The 18,862-nt window shown below is 37.8% G+C and overlaps 1 non-coding gene across 1 annotated transcript; it reads right to left on the bottom strand.

Moving 5' to 3' along the window:
• Positions 1 to 6,652: 6,652 nt before the first annotated feature.
• Positions 6,653 to 6,725, bottom strand: Trnak-cuu. The gene has a single exon. It is a non-coding gene; the product is annotated as a tRNA-Lys (tRNA).
• Between the last annotated feature and the right edge of the window lie 12,137 nt (positions 6,726 to 18,862).

Below are 18,862 nucleotides of genomic sequence, written 5' to 3'. Positions count from 1 at the left end.
TGTCTTATATTAACATTTTTTGAAAACAACATTACATTCTCTTTTATCTACAATTTACTTATTTCTGGTGCCATTAAAGATCTAGAAATCTGACATCAAAAGAAGCAAGAAAGATTCCAACCTGAAAACATCTTTCTTGCTAACTTAATGGCATGAAAAATACCTTTTACTAGTTAAAGCTAAAACTGTAACTATTACTGAGGTGATGTGAAACTCCCAGCAATCATCACTCTCCTTCTAAACACCTTGTGAGCATTAAGTTCATCCCCCAAAGGAGATAGACTTACAAAAGAAAGGAGAAAATGTGGAGAAAGAAGGGAGCCCTGAGGCCTCACCCTCTCTGGGGAGTAGATACGGGGGGTTGGTGGGGAGTATGGGAGGATGGAAGGGAGAGGCATCTGGGATTGATATGTAAAATAGTATTTTTTAATTTGAATAAAAATTTATTTAAAAAAAAAAGAAGGTTGCCCTGTTTGCAGCAGGGAATTCTGTGTAAGTTAGCACATAGTAAGATGATGAGAAAGGAATGTAAATGGCAGCAGTGGTCATCAAAAACAACAAACTTCAAGCAGTACTGTGTGCATGCTCACCGCCATGTGTTTCCTGGACAAGCATCCCTTTGCTACACTTATAAAAATCAACTTTACACAATCAATGACCTCATGGTTCCTCAGGAACACCCTACATACTGACAGTCCTACAACACATCATTCTTCTTTAACATAAAAACTAGGGACAAGATTGTTGTCACTGTAGTAAACACTAACTAGTTTCTATTTAATTTCATAGACACATAGTCAAGAAGGCAAATGCTAGGATATGTAGACTTAAAGGCTCCATAGGAATATCACAGTAAGAATTACACCTAAAGGAGACTAGTCAATTTGGCACCACCTATTGGTAAACCTTATGTTTAAAGAAAAGCTTAAACAGAATGAGCATTTAAAATAAAAAGTAAAATAAAACCTGCTGGGGAGCTGAAATTTTCAACAACACCATACACATGGGGTTTCTGTTACCATCGTTCTCTAATTTTTAAAAAATTAAGAGTTAAAAAAACTATCTTCTCTGAACTCCAAATATAATAGCCCATGTGAAAATAGTCATATATTATGAGAAATATGAGGGTGTTGATTTAGTGTCAGTTTTCACCATAGGCAAGATCTCCCTCTGTGCAGAGAGAAAAGCCCATCATTACAACACGGTGTGTAGTCAGTAGAGCAATGCCCAGTAGAATTACGTAGTAGCAAAGAGTGTTCACTTCAAATCATTACACTAGAGGTGGAGGAGAGTCCACAGGCACGGGAGCAGGACCCGGCAGCTTTGCCGGAGTACCAGATTGTCTTTCTCATTGCTCTTAATTAGATTGAACTCCTCTGGGGAAATGATCTCTGGTGACTCATATTCATTTACTCAGCCGTGTCCAGAGGAAATACACTGAAAACTCATATTTTCAAAACACTCAGCTCATTCAGTCATGGGAATTTGTTTACGGAATTATTTTCTGGTTTTCTAACTTAGGCACACAGGCAGACCTTGGAAGTTTTGCTTTGGAACCCACTGAGGCAAATGATTGGCTAATTTCTTCCAGGAGTGCTCCGCATAACCCAGTGATCTCTCACCTCTGTCCCTTACTTCATTACAATGTATCTGTTCTGCATTTTATGCCTCCTGGCCTGTGTTCTTTTAGATAATTTGAATTTTTGCTTTCAATTTTGACTTAAGGTGTAGCTGACTCGATGTGTGAAGGAAGCCTTCTAGAGAACATTTTTTTTTGCATTTCAACAAGGTTCATAAATTCCTGAGCCAAAAGTAATAAAGGATGAATAATGAGAATTTTACACATAATGAAAGGTCATAGGGATGCCTTTGAAAGTCTCATTGAGCACAATGGTTTCCCCATGCCTTTCAAATAGGACCACTAAAGAGTCCATGCTGTGGCTGCCTACCAGCACTCAGTGGAGCTGCAGCTAATAAATGCTCAGTAATTATTCATCTAACTAAGTGAACATTTCCTTACCTGAAAAAGAGGGGAGAGGGCAAAATACACGTGGCTTGTGGAGAACATCTAGAAGATTATTGTCTGGAGGCAGGAAGTGACCAAAGTAGAATTGATCCACAGAGGACAAAGGTGACAGTGTCTCAAAAAGATAGTATTGCTTACAATGGCAACTCTGTATCTCAGGAAACCAAGTAAGTATAAACTAAAACATACTAACGGATTATGGGGAGTGCTTTACAGTCTCCAAGAGAGCCTTTTGGGGAACTATGATAAATGCCAAAGACACATTGTTTAAAATTAAAGTAAGAGAGGAAAGTCTGAAAGTGGGTATAGTAATCTAAAGATTATTTGGTTTTTAAATATGTTTCTACTTGAACTAAAATTATACCACCTCTCCTCCTCCCTTTTCCTCCCTCCATCCTGTCTCAGGAACACCAGAAAGAAGGAAAGAGCTTTCAGATCAGAATCAGCCCTTCTCATACTTCCCCACTCTTAAGCTGATACCTTCTTACTATTTGTTTATTAATTTTATATATACGCGTTTATGTACACACATGTATGGATGGATGTAATCTCAAATCTGTAAATGCAGTTTTCTGAGTCCATTTTTGTCATTTTCATGTATGTAAATCTGACCACTCTGCACTAGACAACTGTTAAGGGGTGTCATCTCTGAGAGAATGTAATTCTCCTTTCCCTTGCAGTCATTAGTCACCTGTAATTCCTAGTTTATTAGAGGGACCCCAAGAAAATTTCCCTCTTCACATTAATATATTCATTGATATTACCATTACGCTAGTCTCCTTTATGCAGACATTTCTATGAATAAATGTTTTACCATAGACTTCCTGGTATTTGGGCTTTTGCAATCTTTCTGCCCCCATTTCCCTGATGTTCCCTGGGCCATAGATTCAGAAGCTGTAATAGCAGATGTATCATTTGGAGCTGGGCTCCCCACAATCCATTAATCTGCATTGTGTTCAGCTGTAGTTTTCTGCTATGGTCTCCATCTGCTATAAAGAGAGGCTTCTTTGACAAAGGATGGTAGCTACACTTCTCTGTGGATATAAGGTTAAGTCTTAGAATTTAGTAAGGAGTTATGCTCATCTAACAAAGTGGTGGTAATAGATTATTTTCTAATATCCATGAAGCTGGCTAGGTTTTCAGTACCAGGTATAATTTCCTTCTTGTGGAATGTGCATTAAGTTTCACAACCTTGCCAGCATTTGTGATTCTGACAAAGTTGTTTTAATTAACATGTGATTACCACCAACATGTGAGTACCACTTATTGAAACTTTACAGAAATCTTACCATGCTGGTCATAGGTCATTTCCATGTTTCATAGATGTTGAAGCTGGGTAAGGCTGTCTCATTGCTTTCCTTTATTGACATCTTGCATTGTATTTTTTGGAGCCATGGGAGCTAGACAGAAGGAAAGAGCTTTCAGATCAGATTCAGCTCAAGTCATCAGTCTTGATTCCTTAGTGTGTGGCGTCTTCAGCAATAGGGACCCACACTTGACCCCTGAGAACAACCCAGAGCTACATTTATAGTAGATAAATTATTGTGGGAGTCACATTTTCATTATCTCTCTACTGAAAAACATTTAGTTTGTTATTTCCTGGATATTGTGAATAAGGTAGCAATGATATTGCCAAGCAATTATCTGTGGGGTAGGATGTTGCGTTCTTTGGCCGTATGCCAAGGAGTGGTATAGCTGTGTCATATGATAGATTGATTTTTACTTTTTTGAGGATTCTCCATACTGATTTCCAGACTGGCTCCACTAATTTACATTTCCTCCAACAGTGAGTGAAGGTTTCCTTTTATCTCACCAGCATTTGTTGCCATTCTATTTGGGATGAGATGAAATCTCAAAGTTGCTTTAATTTATATTTATATTCAACCAAGAACACTGTTTTGATCCCTAAATCATTATTTATTTGGATCAATTGTTTTCCTGACTCTTTGGTTTTCAAGTTCTTTGTATATTATGGGTCTTAATTCTCTGTCAGATATATGCTTAGCACAGAATCTTTCCCATTCTATGTGTTTCTTCTTCACTCAATTGTGAAGCTTTTTAGTTTCATGAAGTCCAAGTTATTGATTCTTGCACATAATTCCTGGGCAAATGCAGTCCTTTTCATAAAGTCCTTTCCTCTGCCTTTATCATGTAGTAGGTACTGCCTATGCTTCCTTCTAGCAGTTCTTGTGAGTCAGGTTTCAACTTGAGGTCTTTAATCCACTTGGAGTGACAAATATGAGTCTAATATCCTTCTACTGCATGTGGACATACAGTTTTTCCATCACTATTTGATGAAGATGCAATCTTTTTTCCTTTGTATGTTTTCTTGAGGTTTGGTGGGTTATTTTTTCCTCTTTGTCAAATATCAGATGGTTGTAATGACAGTATTCATGTTTGGTTCTTGTTAAGACTATTCTTACAAAGACTTTGTCTTAAAGGGAAGAACAAGTATGCAAAGGAATGTGGCATAACCTAGATAAAGATTGCAATGTCCATGATATCCATAGGGCCTCACCAGAAGCAACTTGAGTTCACTGTGTACCTACAAAGACAGGACTGGTTGAGGTCCTCTAGTTTCCTAAGCATTTTTATACTTATCCAGAAATTGACTTATATATCTGACTTATATAATAACTCAGATAGAAAAGAAAAACATAACATAACTTCCCTTGGTCTATATCATAACCTTTGCAGTGTTTGAATGAGATGTACCACTTATGTCAATTATTTGAACAGTTTGAAGCCTGTTGGTATTTGCTTGAGGAGGACAGAAAGTGTGGCATTACTGTAGAAAGCATGTCACTGGGGATTGGATTCCAGCAAGCCCACTGTTTCTGTTTGTGATAGAAAATATGAGCTCTCAGATGCTGCTCCAGATGCCTACTACTTGCTACCTCAGCTGCACTATCATGGATTCTAATCTTCTGGAACAAACTCTAAATAAACTTTCTTCTGTGAGTTGTCATACGTGTGATGTTTTACCACAAAAAATAGAAAAGTAACTAAATATAGCCTTTCACCTGGAAAAAATGGTCACAATCTTCATGGCATATTTCATAAGACCCAGTGTATCACTATTTCCTCCAAAATCAAACCCAAATCTTCCGTTCTGTAGGCAAGAGGATGGCTCACTTAAGAAGTTAACTAATTTTATAAGGCTTGGAATGCAAAGCAAACTCACACATTTCAGAAGGCAGCAGGATTCACACAGACACCCTTAAAACTGATTTCTGGGAAAAGAAAACTCTGCCTAATCCAGCTGTCCTCAGGCTGTACAGGAAGCTCCAAGGAACCAGCCTGCTTGAGTCACCATGCATGTTTCCTTGTTTTCTATGATGCAGCTGCCCATGAATGGCCCATGCTCCTGTAAGTAACCATAATTCCAAGGTCACTAAATTAGACCTGAATAATCATGTCTTTGTTTTTTCATCAGTGCTTCACAGAGGAGTAAATAAATGTTCATATTTCCCATGGGAAAGTCACACAGCAAGTTTCTTGGTGAAAATGAGTCCTCCAAGGCAGTATTGTCAGTTTCAAGCCTCGCTGTCATAATGGGTCAGAGAGGATTTGTTACAAAACCCTGGATTCTACACCATACCATCTTTTCATTGTTCTCAACATTAACTTGACATACCCATACTCCCCAGGGTAGAACACCTTCTCCTCAAAGCAAGTCAATCATAGAAATATTTACCTTCTGCGGCTGGGACACCACAGTCTCTATGGAGCTGATGTTCACCTTAGGCACAGGTAGAGCTATTCCCTATACATTTCTGCCCCAGGACCATGTTACTCCAAGATACACACTACTTTTGAAACATGCTCTTCTATTCCATGCAAACCAGTTATGCTAGAGCAAGTTTATACTGCCTTCTAAAAACAAGTTGTTAAATTTTCAGACATGTTTTGAACAAACTGCTCACATTTTGTTTTGTAACTTGAATTCAGCTATTCTGAAAGAATCGGTGCCACAGAATATAACATATTCTCAAATCAAGTCGCCTTGACCCTAGCCTAAGCAAATTATCAGATATTTATAAACACAAGATCATAGATAAATTCAATATTTTCTTGCAAAAGATTGATTAATTAGTACTTAAAAATTCAAGTAATCTTTTACATACTTTGTTATTTATCTATCTCATATCAACCCATCCAAAAATTAATGACTGAATGTTTTACTTCTGCTATCAAATAGAAATATAAAATCTTGTAGTAAGATACTACCTGAAAAAAACAGATTTCATTAATTGATCCATATGACTGATTTAACACAATATTTTGGGCCATAAAGAAACATCTATAATAAATATTGGCTATTTGTTGTTATTATTGTTATTATTATTGGCATTATTGTCTTCCTATCCTGTAGGGAGACACTGTAACCACGTCTCCTAAGGGCCGGCTACAGGTGTACTTAACCACGCCTGTCAGGGTGTGGTTAAGGGGTGTTCAGGATGATGTGTGGGGGGTTCTTAAGGGACCGGGCACACGTGAATACCCCTTCTCTCTGGCCTGGCTGCCTTGCTGCCCCCGGCATGCTCTGGCTTGCATTTGGGCGGTGTTTATCTGAATAAAGAAATCTTAGCCTTACAGACTACAGATCATCTGATCTACAGTTGGCGCCCAACATGGGGCACGAACCTACGACCCTGGAATTAAGAGTCCCATGCTCTACCAACTGAGCTAGCTGGGCGTGACATCACAGAAGGACCAGTGGATCGATCAGGAAGCTTCAGACTTGGACTGCTGCTCCTCGATTTCCCCACACTCAGTTCAGACAGACATGTATGGCGGTGGTGGCTCCTTGGCAGTGCCGGTCACAGCAGTGGTATCATCTTCTTCCATGCATTGTAAGACAAACTCCCCTTTCTGGAGTTCTTACCTTCTACACTGATGCTAACAAATCAGGTAAGGCTGGTTATAAAGCAGGTGAGGTAAGTAAAGTAGTTCAAAGTCTGCACATGTCTGTACAGAAGGCAGAATTATATGCAATTCTCATGGTGTTTATAGATTTTACAGAACCTCTTAACATAGTTACTGATTCCCAATATGCAGAGAGAGTCATCTTGCACATAGAGACTGCAGAATTCGTCCCTGATAATAATGAACTAACCTCATTTTTCTTACAATTACAGGAAACAATCGGAAACAGAAGTAATCCTCTGTACATTACGCAAATCAGGTCCACTAGCACAAGGCAATGACGAGATTGATCATTTATTAATTGGTACTGTGCTAGAAGCCTCAGAATTTCATAAAAAGCATCATGTAAATAGCAAAGGTTTAAAGAAGGACTTCTCCATCACTTGGCAACAAGCCAAGGAGATAGTGAGAAACTGTCCTACTTGTTCCTTTTATAACCAAACTCCGCTGCCAGCAGGCTGTAATCCTAAAGGCATTCAGAGGAATGAGATCTGGCAAATGGACGTCTTTCACTTTACATAATTTGGAAATTTGAAATATGTGCATCATACCATTGACACATTCTCATGTTTCCAATGGGCTACTGCTCTCAACTCTGAAAAAACTGAATCCATTATAACACACCTACTAGAGGTGATGGCAGTTATGGGCATACCTGCACATATTAAAAACTGACAGTACTCCAGCATATGTCTCAATAAAAATGGAACAGTTCTTCAAATATTATAACATAAAGCATGTCACAGGTATGCCACACAATCCTACAGGACAGGCAGTTGTTGAGAGGTCTAATAGGACGCTTAAGGAGATGGTCCATAGGCAAGCTTGTAAGTCAAAACCTCCCAAAAATAGGTTGCATAATGCTTTATTGACACTAAACTTTCTTAATGCAAATGACAAAGGACAAACAGCTGCAGAAAGACACTGCACTACGGAAAAAACTGCTGAACTGAATCAACCAGTATACTTCCAAGATGTACTGACCTTGGTATGGAAACCCGGGCATGTGTTACATTGGGGTAGGGTTTTGCATTTGTTTCCACAGGAGAAGAAAGTCTATGGATACCATCAAAATTGATCAAGATTCGAGTGGAAAAAGACAACCCTCTCGACAAGGACGACTGACATAGTTACTGAGGTATATCTCATGAACCAAATGAAAGCCTCCCAAAGGAATGGGAAGTGCTTCGCTTTTTATCTTCACAGGAAAACCTACCTTGAAAGAAAGTAGCTATAACCATCAAACAAAAGGAACGTGCCATATAGTAAACGTTACAGCTATCTCTCAAATAACTCTATTTCTCTTCATTTCCTTGTCCATATTCGATTAAATCAATGCTGGATTTAGAGTTGGATTTGGCTTTCCTCTCCTAAATTCCAAGCATGTTATTTAACTAAATTTTAAAGTTTCTGTGTTACATCAAGAAGCCAATTGATGTAATACAGAATTAATGAAGAATAAGAGGACTATTTTTGTCTTTTCTTGGCTCTTTCTTTCAAGGCCTACACCCTCTAATAATTGTTGTTTTTCAAGGATTGCCTTTCCCAGTACACATACATGTACAATCGAACATTTCTCTGATGACACTTATATTTGAATCCCATACAGCCAATGAGAACCAGCCTGACAACAATCCCTGCATGTTCTGGAAAAAGTATTGGGCCATACCTCTTTGACTGCACTGGATTCAACTTACTCTGTTTCAATTGACACTCTGACCAGAGCCTCGAGTACTGACTTCAATCAAGTTGAGGATTTCAACCTAGATCTTCAATCAAGCAAATCCCATCTAACATGTACTGGAGGTAACCCATTAGAGACGTTCCCTGTACTAACATTTTTCCCCCACAGGACCCCACGAGGCTACCATCATCCCATTTCAGCATGGAGTAACTTAGAAGATGCTATGCCCCCACTCCCCACTATTGTTTATTAGGGTAGTGTAAGTCTAGTTAGGAATAACTTTCTTATTGTTTAGAGTTGGAATTGGAAGGAGGTGTTCAAGTTAGACACCCTTTCCACATGACTTTAGGGCTTAGCCAGAATAAACATAGTTAAGATGTACAATAGCAGATTATTGTATCTTCTTGTATTTCACCTTTATGATTGTTAATTTTGGATATTTTACACTATTAAGTTTTAATCCTCTTTTAGACTAAAAGGGGAATTGTAGAGAGACACTGTATCCACACCTCCTAAGTGCTGGCTACAGGTGTACTTAACCACGCCTGTCAGGGTGTGGTTAAGGGGTGTTCAGGATGATGCATGGGGGGTTCTTAAGGGACCAGGCACATGTGAATAGCCCCTTCTTTCTGGCCTGGCTGCCTTGCTGCCCCTGGCACGCTCTGGCTTGCGTTTGGGCTGGTGTTTATCTGAATAAAGAAATCTTAGCCTTTCGGACTATGGATCATCTTTGAGCACACAGAGCATGCAATAATCTACACTATCCATTGAGTTCGTCTTCATATTATTCTTTAATATTAAGATTCTTTATTTCTACAAAGCTGTATAAATATAATATGTCCTCTTATCCTCATGTTTTTTAACAAATATTTTCAAGCCCAAAGCAACAGTTATTGTTCACTAAAACACACTGTGGGGTTACTTCATGCACCATTTCTTTTCTGAATTCCTTTATCATTTTATTCTTACCAATATCTTAACAGTTCTGAGTATGGAACTACTAATGTTGTTGTGTTTCATTGAATGTTGTTTCTTTTTCTGTGAAAAACTCTCTGGTCCTCAAAAATGAAAACAATGTTACACACTTCTTTTAATGTCTGCAGCTTTCATCAGAATGATGATGCTGAAAGAGATGGTGCCTCTTCTAAGCCCTCTCAAGGACAACTAAAATCCTAACTAAACACAAGGTCAGGACTGTTGAGTCTTCTGTGGTCCATTCCACTTCTGAATGGCAAAAAGCATTCTAAGATGAATAACTCACCTTCCTCTAAGCTGTGACCCTTGTCCCATGTCTTTTTTTCCCTCTCATCTCCAAGAACAAATTAAAGATCATTAAAATATGAAATAGTTTCATTTGCTTTTATTACTTAATAATTCCATCCCTTTATAACCCAATTAAGCCTAATCCTCAAATTTCAAAATTATGTGGTAATTAAAATAATTAAAAAACAGAAGTTTGGGCTGGCATTGAGATTGCTCAGCCAGTAAAATACCTTGCCACAAAATCCTCATGCTCTGAGTTCGATTCCTATAACCCTCATTAGAAAGAGAGAACCAACTCTCAAAATTTGCCTTCTGTTTCCATACATATACTGTGGCACATGTACCTCTGCAGTAGTATGCACACATCACACAGGTACACATATGTGCATGCACATCATAATAATAATGATAATATTTTTTAAAAATTTCAACAATGTATATGAAAAATCCAAATCCTTTCCAAAATTAATGTAAATGCTGTCCACAGCTGTACCAGAAGAGGTAAAGTACATTTTGCATTGGGATTTCAATATCATGACTACATATGCAATATCTATCCTCAGTGAGACCAAGATGGAACTTGCTTACAGCACTAAAAAGTCCCATCTGATAAGAAGGTTATGGCACTCCTAGAAAGGAGCTGAGCATCATGATTATCTCCATAGCTATTCTGAGTGTGTTTGTTCTCCTGAGCTCTGTGTAGGAGGATCATTGAATCCATCACTTTTTTCTGTTAAAAACTGTGTGAGAACAGGTTTGTGGGGGTGACAGCACATCTCCTTCACAATTTCCAAAAAAGAAGATGCCTTGTGGCCCTTTTTTGAATGGAGAAAAAAATCTTTCTCCCAGAAGAGCTGTCAGTTCAATTGCGTTAATATAGAAGAGTGAACAAAAGTATATGCACATATACATATAGACATTTGATTCATTCATAAAGTATTAGTGACCATTAATGAAATCTGCAAGCTATAAGCAACAGGATCTAAAGATCACTGGCTTCAAATTAGTTAACCAGGACTACTCTCAGAATAAGATATTATTTCCAAAAAATCATTTGCTAAAACTTAACATCTATGCACCAGGAACAAACTGGGGAATGGAAAAGCCACATTGTCTTGTCAGGCAACTCATCCATTGATCACAATAGCACAATAGTTGGTTTTGCTATGCCAGAAAATCATAATCTATTGTTACAGAGTCTTGACATTTTCATAATTGTAATAATTCCTGTAATCTTAGCTGATAAAGGTTTAAAAGTCCTAGAATAAGATGCCAAACACAGATATGCTCCAAAATTTACAATATTTGAATGACAACAGCTGCTTAGAAAGTTTCAGGTTTTGTGAAGTGTCAGATCTCACATCCATCAATTGGAGGAAGTCTACTAGTAAAGTGGAAATATTTTTAAAGCTGAAAAATTCCAAAACTTCAGAGGTTTTTCTGGTCCTAAGCATTTGTGATAAGAGATACTCAACCTGTAACAATACAAGCATTTCTGATGTATATTCTCACATGAAATTTTATGTAATTTTATTTAGTAAAGATACACATTTGTTTGAATAATAAACTAGTTATTAATAACCAGCATGCAATCCTTATTTATTCTGACACTGCAGACACCAATAAGGATTTAATGCAAGGGCCATGTTGAGCCAAAATTGTCATGCAATTTAGGAAAGTGGCTGTTTTATAAAGGTTAGTGGGAACTGGAAAATGTCAGTGACTTACATTCATGTCTAGAAACATAACAGGTGCACAGCAATAAACAAATGTTTGGGTGCTGGAGAAAAGGCCCAGCAGTTAAGAGCACTATCTGCTCTTCCACGGGGACCTGAATTCATAATTACTTATACTTCAGCTCCAGATCTGGCACTCTTTTCTGGCATCCAAGGTTAACAACAAACTGGTGACAAGCATGCAGATACACACAAACACACACACACACACACACACACACACACACACACACACACACACACACACACACACTCCAAAGACACCAAATATATAAGTATTTTTTAGAAACTAAAAAATAAATTATTTCATTAACTAAACTGGCTTCTAGTATCTGAATTCTTGGGAGATAGCTCAGTAGACACAACCACTTGCAGGACAAGTGTGAGGAATTGCATTTAGATCCTTAGCATTTAAAGAGTCAGTTAGGCATGGAGGCCCACCTGTACCCCAACATGTAGCAGGTAGAGACAGGGTGTCTTTATTCCTTTTCTGTTGTGATAAAATGCTCTTACAAAATTAACTGAAGTAGGAAAGGGCTTATTTCCACTCGCAGCTCATTTTAGAGGAAGTCATAGTGGAAAAAGCTTTGGGCCGCTAACCATATTGCATTTTTAATAAAGAAGTAGAGAACAAAGGATGGGTATAGGAGTTTGAAACAGTCATACATATTGCATCTTCAGAAGATAAGTAGATGACAAGGGATGGATGCATGCATGCTGGTTGGCTCCCTGTCATTTTCATTCAGTCTGGGGCCTAGTTTATGAAATGGTGCCACACACATTTAAGGTAAGTCTTCCTGCTTCAACTTTCTCAATTCAGAATATCCCTCAGAGGCATGCTCAGATGCTGTGGTGATTTGAATGAGGATGCCTCCTGTTATCTCATAAGTTGGTGAAACTCTTTAGGAAGGAGTAGGATGTGTGGCCCTGTTAACAGAGGTGTATCACTGGAAGCTGGCTTGAGGTTTCAGAAGACTTCTACCATTCCAAGCGTGAACTCTGTTTCCTTTTGTGGATCAAATGTAAGCTCTCAGCTACTACTCCATCTGCCTGGCATCATACCATGCCTTCATTCTGCCATCGTGGACTCTAACCCTCTATAATCATAATCTCAATTAAATGTTTCTTTCTCTTTCTATAAGTTGCCATGATCCTGGTGTTTTATCATATCAATAGAAAAGTAACTAAGTCAAAATCCATATTCAGGGTAATTCTAGATTTTAATCAAGTTACCAACTAACTCTGACCAACTCCAGGGGATTTCTACAGCAACTAACCTAGATAGATTATCTGACTCAGTAATCGATGTGTGAAAGACTCTGCTATAGGGTATAAAATATAAAATATAAAAATGTAAGCAATCGAGGAAGACATCCAACACCAATCTTGACCCTGCACATGCATGCACACAAACACATGCACTTGCACACACATTTATGCCTACATGTATTCTAACACACCCATTTGCTTGAATACTATATGTGCACACTTACACACACATATATACTCATCACACATACACACAAACACACAGACACACACAGACACACCGAGAGAGAGAGAGAGAGAGAGAGAGAGAGAGAGAGAGAGAGAGAGAGAGAGAGAGAGAGAGGCAGACACAGGGACAGAGACAGAGACTTTTCAATGGGAACAGTCAAGCATTCTTTCAAGCAAACTTGCAAAATTTATAGTTTCCTGATATTAGTCACAAAACAAAAACTCAAAGATTGTAAGTGAAGGAACAATTGAATTTTCCTGGATAGGATTATTTTAATCCCAGAGAAAGGAGAGTTTACTATCAATGCTGGAATCTCCAGTAATAGAATGAATTATTTAAATTAATTTCAGGTTGAGAACAGCTTCCCTGAAAGATGGCCCGGGCAGCTGTGTCTGAGATTCTAAATGAAGGATATTGCCCCTTACATAAACTGTTTCTTTAATGCAAGCTGAGCTCCCAAAAGGCAAAAGGATGCAGTACACATATTTTTGTCCTTTCTAATTTGAAACATTAACACAATGCAGCATAAGAAAAAATGCTACCTAGTATTTACTTCATGATCAAAAGAATGGCTGCATTTCTTAAATAGAAGAAGATATGTAAGAAGAAAAAAGGGAAAGATAAAGAAAAGGAAGAAAAAAACACAGTGGAGACTTTTCTTCCTAGTAACCCAGTCTTCCATGTACTTTGTTCAGACGCTGGGGGAAGGAGGTGAGAAACTCAATGGCAGGAACTTGTTAACAGAAAAAAAAGCTAAAATTGCATTTTAACACCCTGAGATTCCATCTATATCTTTTGTCATTTTTTCTTCTCTTTTGTTCATGGAATCTTTACAGCTTCACTCCAAATATGCTACCCAATCACCAACTCTACAAACAGAACTTTGCAAAGGCTTGCAACTATACTGGAGAAGCAATTCCAAAACTGCAATACAAAGATGAACAGATGTATCCTTTCATAAAACTCTATTATTAGTGAGAGTGATGGAGGAAGAGGAAGAATTTGGGTATTACTTCCTCTGCTGATAGCTAGCCTGTGGTTGGGGGCAGGGAGGCTTTCTTCATTCAAAGAATAGAAGGCAAACAATTGAAATTTGAATTAGAATAAAAGCTATACAAACACCAGAAAATTTTTACGTGTATTAATATGTGGAGACCACAAGATGTTGTTGGGTTACCACTCACCCCTAAACTGGAGTTACAGATGGTTGTTAGCTACTCTGTGGGTGCTGAGAATCAAACTCAGGTTCTCTGAAAGAGTAGCAAGTACTCTTAACAACTGAGCCATCTGTCCAGCCAAAAGCAGAGTTGGTTTATTGTTGCTTTGTATTGTTTGTAACATTAGCAAAAAAAACATTAAAAAGTAAAAATCTGGAGTCATTCCAAGATGGCATCCACTGCTGGTACCCACAAGGCAGTTGGTATCCATGGTCTGTGCTATAACCTAAAGCCACACTGATATCCATGAGCCCTGCTGCAATAATGGATATCCAGGGTTCATGCTGCCACTAGAAACCATGTGGAAGCATATATCTCTGCTGCCTTTGGCTGTCGTGGTCAAGGAAGCTGCTTGTGCAGTGGTATCTATGACTACAGATTCACAATTGATAATGAGAGACATTGGAGGTGTCTGTGACACTCTCTCTGCCCCCCAAACAAAATAAAAACAAACAAACAAACAAACAGTCCAGAGAGGAAGCCATTAAAGAGAGTCCTTAAAAAGTGTGATAATGATGCTGAAGGGCAGCTCTTCACAGTTTGGCTTCTGTTATGGCGTGGGGTGGGAAGGACTCTTTAAGGGGCTGGTCAAAGGGAGTTTGAACATGCTCCAATGAGTATATGAGCAACACAAATTGCACTTGGTGTGTTTACTTTTATTTTCTGGGGGAAGGGTACAGGAGTGGAGGGTGGACCTGGGAGGAATGGAAATCTGAGATCATCTGTACTTGTCTGCTCTACTATGCACAGATTAGAACACTTATGCCTCTAGATCATTCCAGTTTCTACCAAGTTGAAGATCAGCACCACTTCCCAGGCCAGAAGAAGCAATCAACAATTCCATCAAGCATTTATAAAATGCTCCTCTGTTCTAGTTACTACATCTCATGGTCCAGAGACCAAACATGCTGCAAAACAAACAAACAACACATAAATTTGCATTATGTGTGGATTATCTTTAAAGGTAGAACATTAAATAAAATTACAGTTAAAGTTAAAACTAGATATTTTTGTTCCAGGTATTATCTGAATCATTTCAACAAGACAAAAAAGTCAGTTGCCCATTGTTACTGGTCGTATGTTTTAAGCAAGCAGTCTGTCTGAGCTAGAGCTCACTCCTCCCTTGTAAAGAAAAATAAAGAGCATCATGAAGGCTAAAAGTATCCCAGAAAGTTAGCCATGGCTGAAAAAATATGAAAATTTTCCAACAATAAGATTTTATTTTTGTAGCCCTGCCTTTATAACCCATCCCTGTCCTTGAAGCTGCATTTGCTCTGTCTAGTCTTGTGGGTATCCCAGTAGTGACGGTAGTGGCACAGGAAGCCTATTGCCTAATGTAGTAGGGTAATCCCCATCAGCATAACTTTGTAGTAGAACACCTTCTTGTCCTCATCTGAGCTATGTCCCAGCACACCTCAAGAAGTAACAGGACAAAAAGCTGAGGGTGTACAGGGGTTGCTGGCAAACAATAGGAAAAACCATAATATGTGGCAGTGACACAAGCCTATATTGCAGAATATTTCTCCCAGATGGAAACACCCTGATAGCCCTTGGTATGAAGCCTAGAAGCAGAGTCTGATCACTTCGCTGTGGTCGAGACAGGAGGAGGAGAGATTACCCGTGCTTACAGACATGTGAAAAGACGTAATCTGGCGCAAGAGACCTAAGACAGCAGCAGACCACTCTTCAGACTCAAGTGGGCAACCTAGGCTCTAGACTTTAGTAAAAGAAGATGGGCACAACAAGAGAAGCCCTGTGGACTGAGAAAGCCCCCATGAGAGCTGCCCCTAGAGCAGAGAGAGAACATAATCTAAGTAATAAAGTGGATATAAGGTTAAAGGTCATATTTATTTCACTTTTGAAAAAATGGCAATTTTTTTCCACCCAAAATGATAACATAGGATATTTATGTTGCACAGAATGACTCATATGAAGAATGTATGATCCAAGTGTACTTACTAAAGCAGTCCAGCAGTGCTATGATTTAGAAACTGATTTGTGTGTCTTAATTTTGTGTGTCTGCACTGTGTGTGCAAGAAAACATGTATATGCCCTTATACAGATTATATATAATTATACAACAAATTGTATATTTTATAAAATACAAGCATATATCACATATAATCACATCAGGATTATAAAGTGTCATTAAAGAACTTAAGTTAGAAACAGATATGTGCACATATAGATACAGAATCTGAACACATGATTCCGAAACCTAAACAATTAAAAATTGGTTAGGTTAACAATGAAAATAATTTAAAATATAGTTAAAATAATTAAAAATGATTGAAAATAATGGTTAAGTGGCTGGTGTAATGAAGTAGGATTTCCTGTTTTAGTTTTAGAAAATAGCATAATCGTTATAAATGTATTTCCTAAAGAAATGCTCATCTAGATGTAAATCCAAACTCTGCATTTGAGATACTATGGTTGAATATCTTACCAAGACCACCCCATCCTATACAAAAAAAAAAAATAGAACATCCATGGTTGTCCCCAGGGGTCCAGGAACCAATCCTTAAGTGATAACTGTATATTGGTTTTCTCCATATGGTTATAGAATTGACTATTCTTCCACTATTTTCTGCTCTGAGGAAAGAATTCTGTTTAGTATATGACCCTGATTGTAAAAGACAAGGGGAGACTGAGAAACTTCCACAGATTAGCAGAGATGAAGCAGACTTGACATATGAATGCAATATGGGATTTTCAATTGGAGCTTGTGACTAAAAAAAAAAAATGACATTAATGGAAAAACAGTTCAAATTCAAGTTCCATCTGTGCTTTACCTAATAGCATTATGCCAATATTAATTTCTTGGTTTTTTAATCATTGTACTGCATTTCTGAAGGATAATAAATTTAGGGGAAGCTACCGGGAATATACAGGAATTCATCACATGAATTCATGCAAAACTTTGTTGAAAATAATTTCAGAATTTAAAGTTTAAATCAAACCCCTGAGTAGCAATGTCCTTTGCTTTCTTCTGCAGAGGAGTAGGATATATTCATCAGTGAACTAACTCTGCATTCTGCCTAAGGAAGAACCTTGTGTAAATGAAGAAAATAATTCCTCCTGCCTTTAGAAGATTTGTATGATGGCATCATTTGCATGGGTAAAAATATATTTTATCTTTGTTTAAAAAAAAAGTTAGCAATTCAACAATTAATGATTTCCAAAAGCTGAAATAGTAATGGTCATGACTAGAGCTAATTCATTGCAGCTGGTATTCTCTGTGTTGTTAGGCAATAATTACCCTGTATGTCTGGAATATTAGGTACTTTCACAGATTGGTTTCTGTTGTGCTCCCTATAACTTTGATTTAACATTGTAAATAGCAGCAGATTCAGGAACTATAGGCTGGGGGTGATGGGTCTTATCCAAGAGAGTTGTTAACGAAATAACAATGATGTTGGTATGAACCATTGCAATCTGGGATTATCCTAAGAGTATTAAATTCAATCTCTTTTCATTATGATTGGAATGCAGAAGTAATGTCTTCCTTCAATTCACTAAATTTGACTTCTACAAATTTTGCTTGGTCAGACAACATGACAGTTATTCCCAAAGGATGAGTGTGTCCAAAGAAAAAAAAAAAAAAAAAAAAGCAAGAATGTCTTTATTTAAAGAAAAGCAACTTTGTCTTTTGTATTTCAAGGTCACAATATATCACTCCTGATCAAGGCAAGTCTCCCTTTGAACATCCTCTGAGGTAAGCATTCTATCTTTCAGATACTTATTGTGTCTCCGACACTTTATATCTGGTAGCAGCAACTTGAAGCAACAGCAGACAAGTAAGTTAGAACAACTATGCAAATAGTTGGTCCTTTCATAAACAAGATTTTGTTTGTTGAATTAGGTAGATTTTAACCCAAGTAAGAAAATAGTTGTCTGAGGATAATTTGAAAGTCCAATCTCATCAGTTGATTTTTCATTTGTGGGCCTGTGCTGTCTAGTGAGGATTTTGTTGACTCATTACAAGGTAGCTTCATTTTAAATTTAACTTATAGACATGTATGTATATATTTCAGGAAGCTAATATAGTAGATTTCCATATGACTTTTTTGAAATTTCTTTAGTGTTAGTAACCAAAAGCTTTCTATTTATATTTAAAGCCCACTCCACAAGTTGAAACTCATATCTGGCACCTTATCATGCCCAAAATCTGTTGGCAGACTGGTTGTGGGGCTACTGCTATTACTATGATAAATGGGCATACTATTAAATCAATCCCTGATAGCTTATCACTAAAGCAGTATATTAATGCATCTCTCAACCTTCATCAGAGATGTTCCTTTATACAGTAGATAGAGATTAACACAGAGACCAACATTGATCTAGGAGCAGATCAATAGAATATGTGACTAGACTGTGCAGTCCCAAACTGGACATCTATCTCATACCCTGTCCTTCCAAGGCTTGTAGATCATTAAGGAAGATGAGATAGAAAAACCTGGAAGAGCCAGAGACAGTGGATGACTACAAGAAAATGGTTTCATGGACACA

The sequence above is a fragment of the Cricetulus griseus genome, chromosome 5 (assembly GCF_003668045.3).
Source record: "Cricetulus griseus strain 17A/GY chromosome 5, alternate assembly CriGri-PICRH-1.0, whole genome shotgun sequence".
In the NCBI taxonomy this organism is placed as follows: Eukaryota; Metazoa; Chordata; class Mammalia; order Rodentia; family Cricetidae; genus Cricetulus; species Cricetulus griseus.
This window is presented reverse-complemented; position numbering and strand designations above follow the sequence as displayed.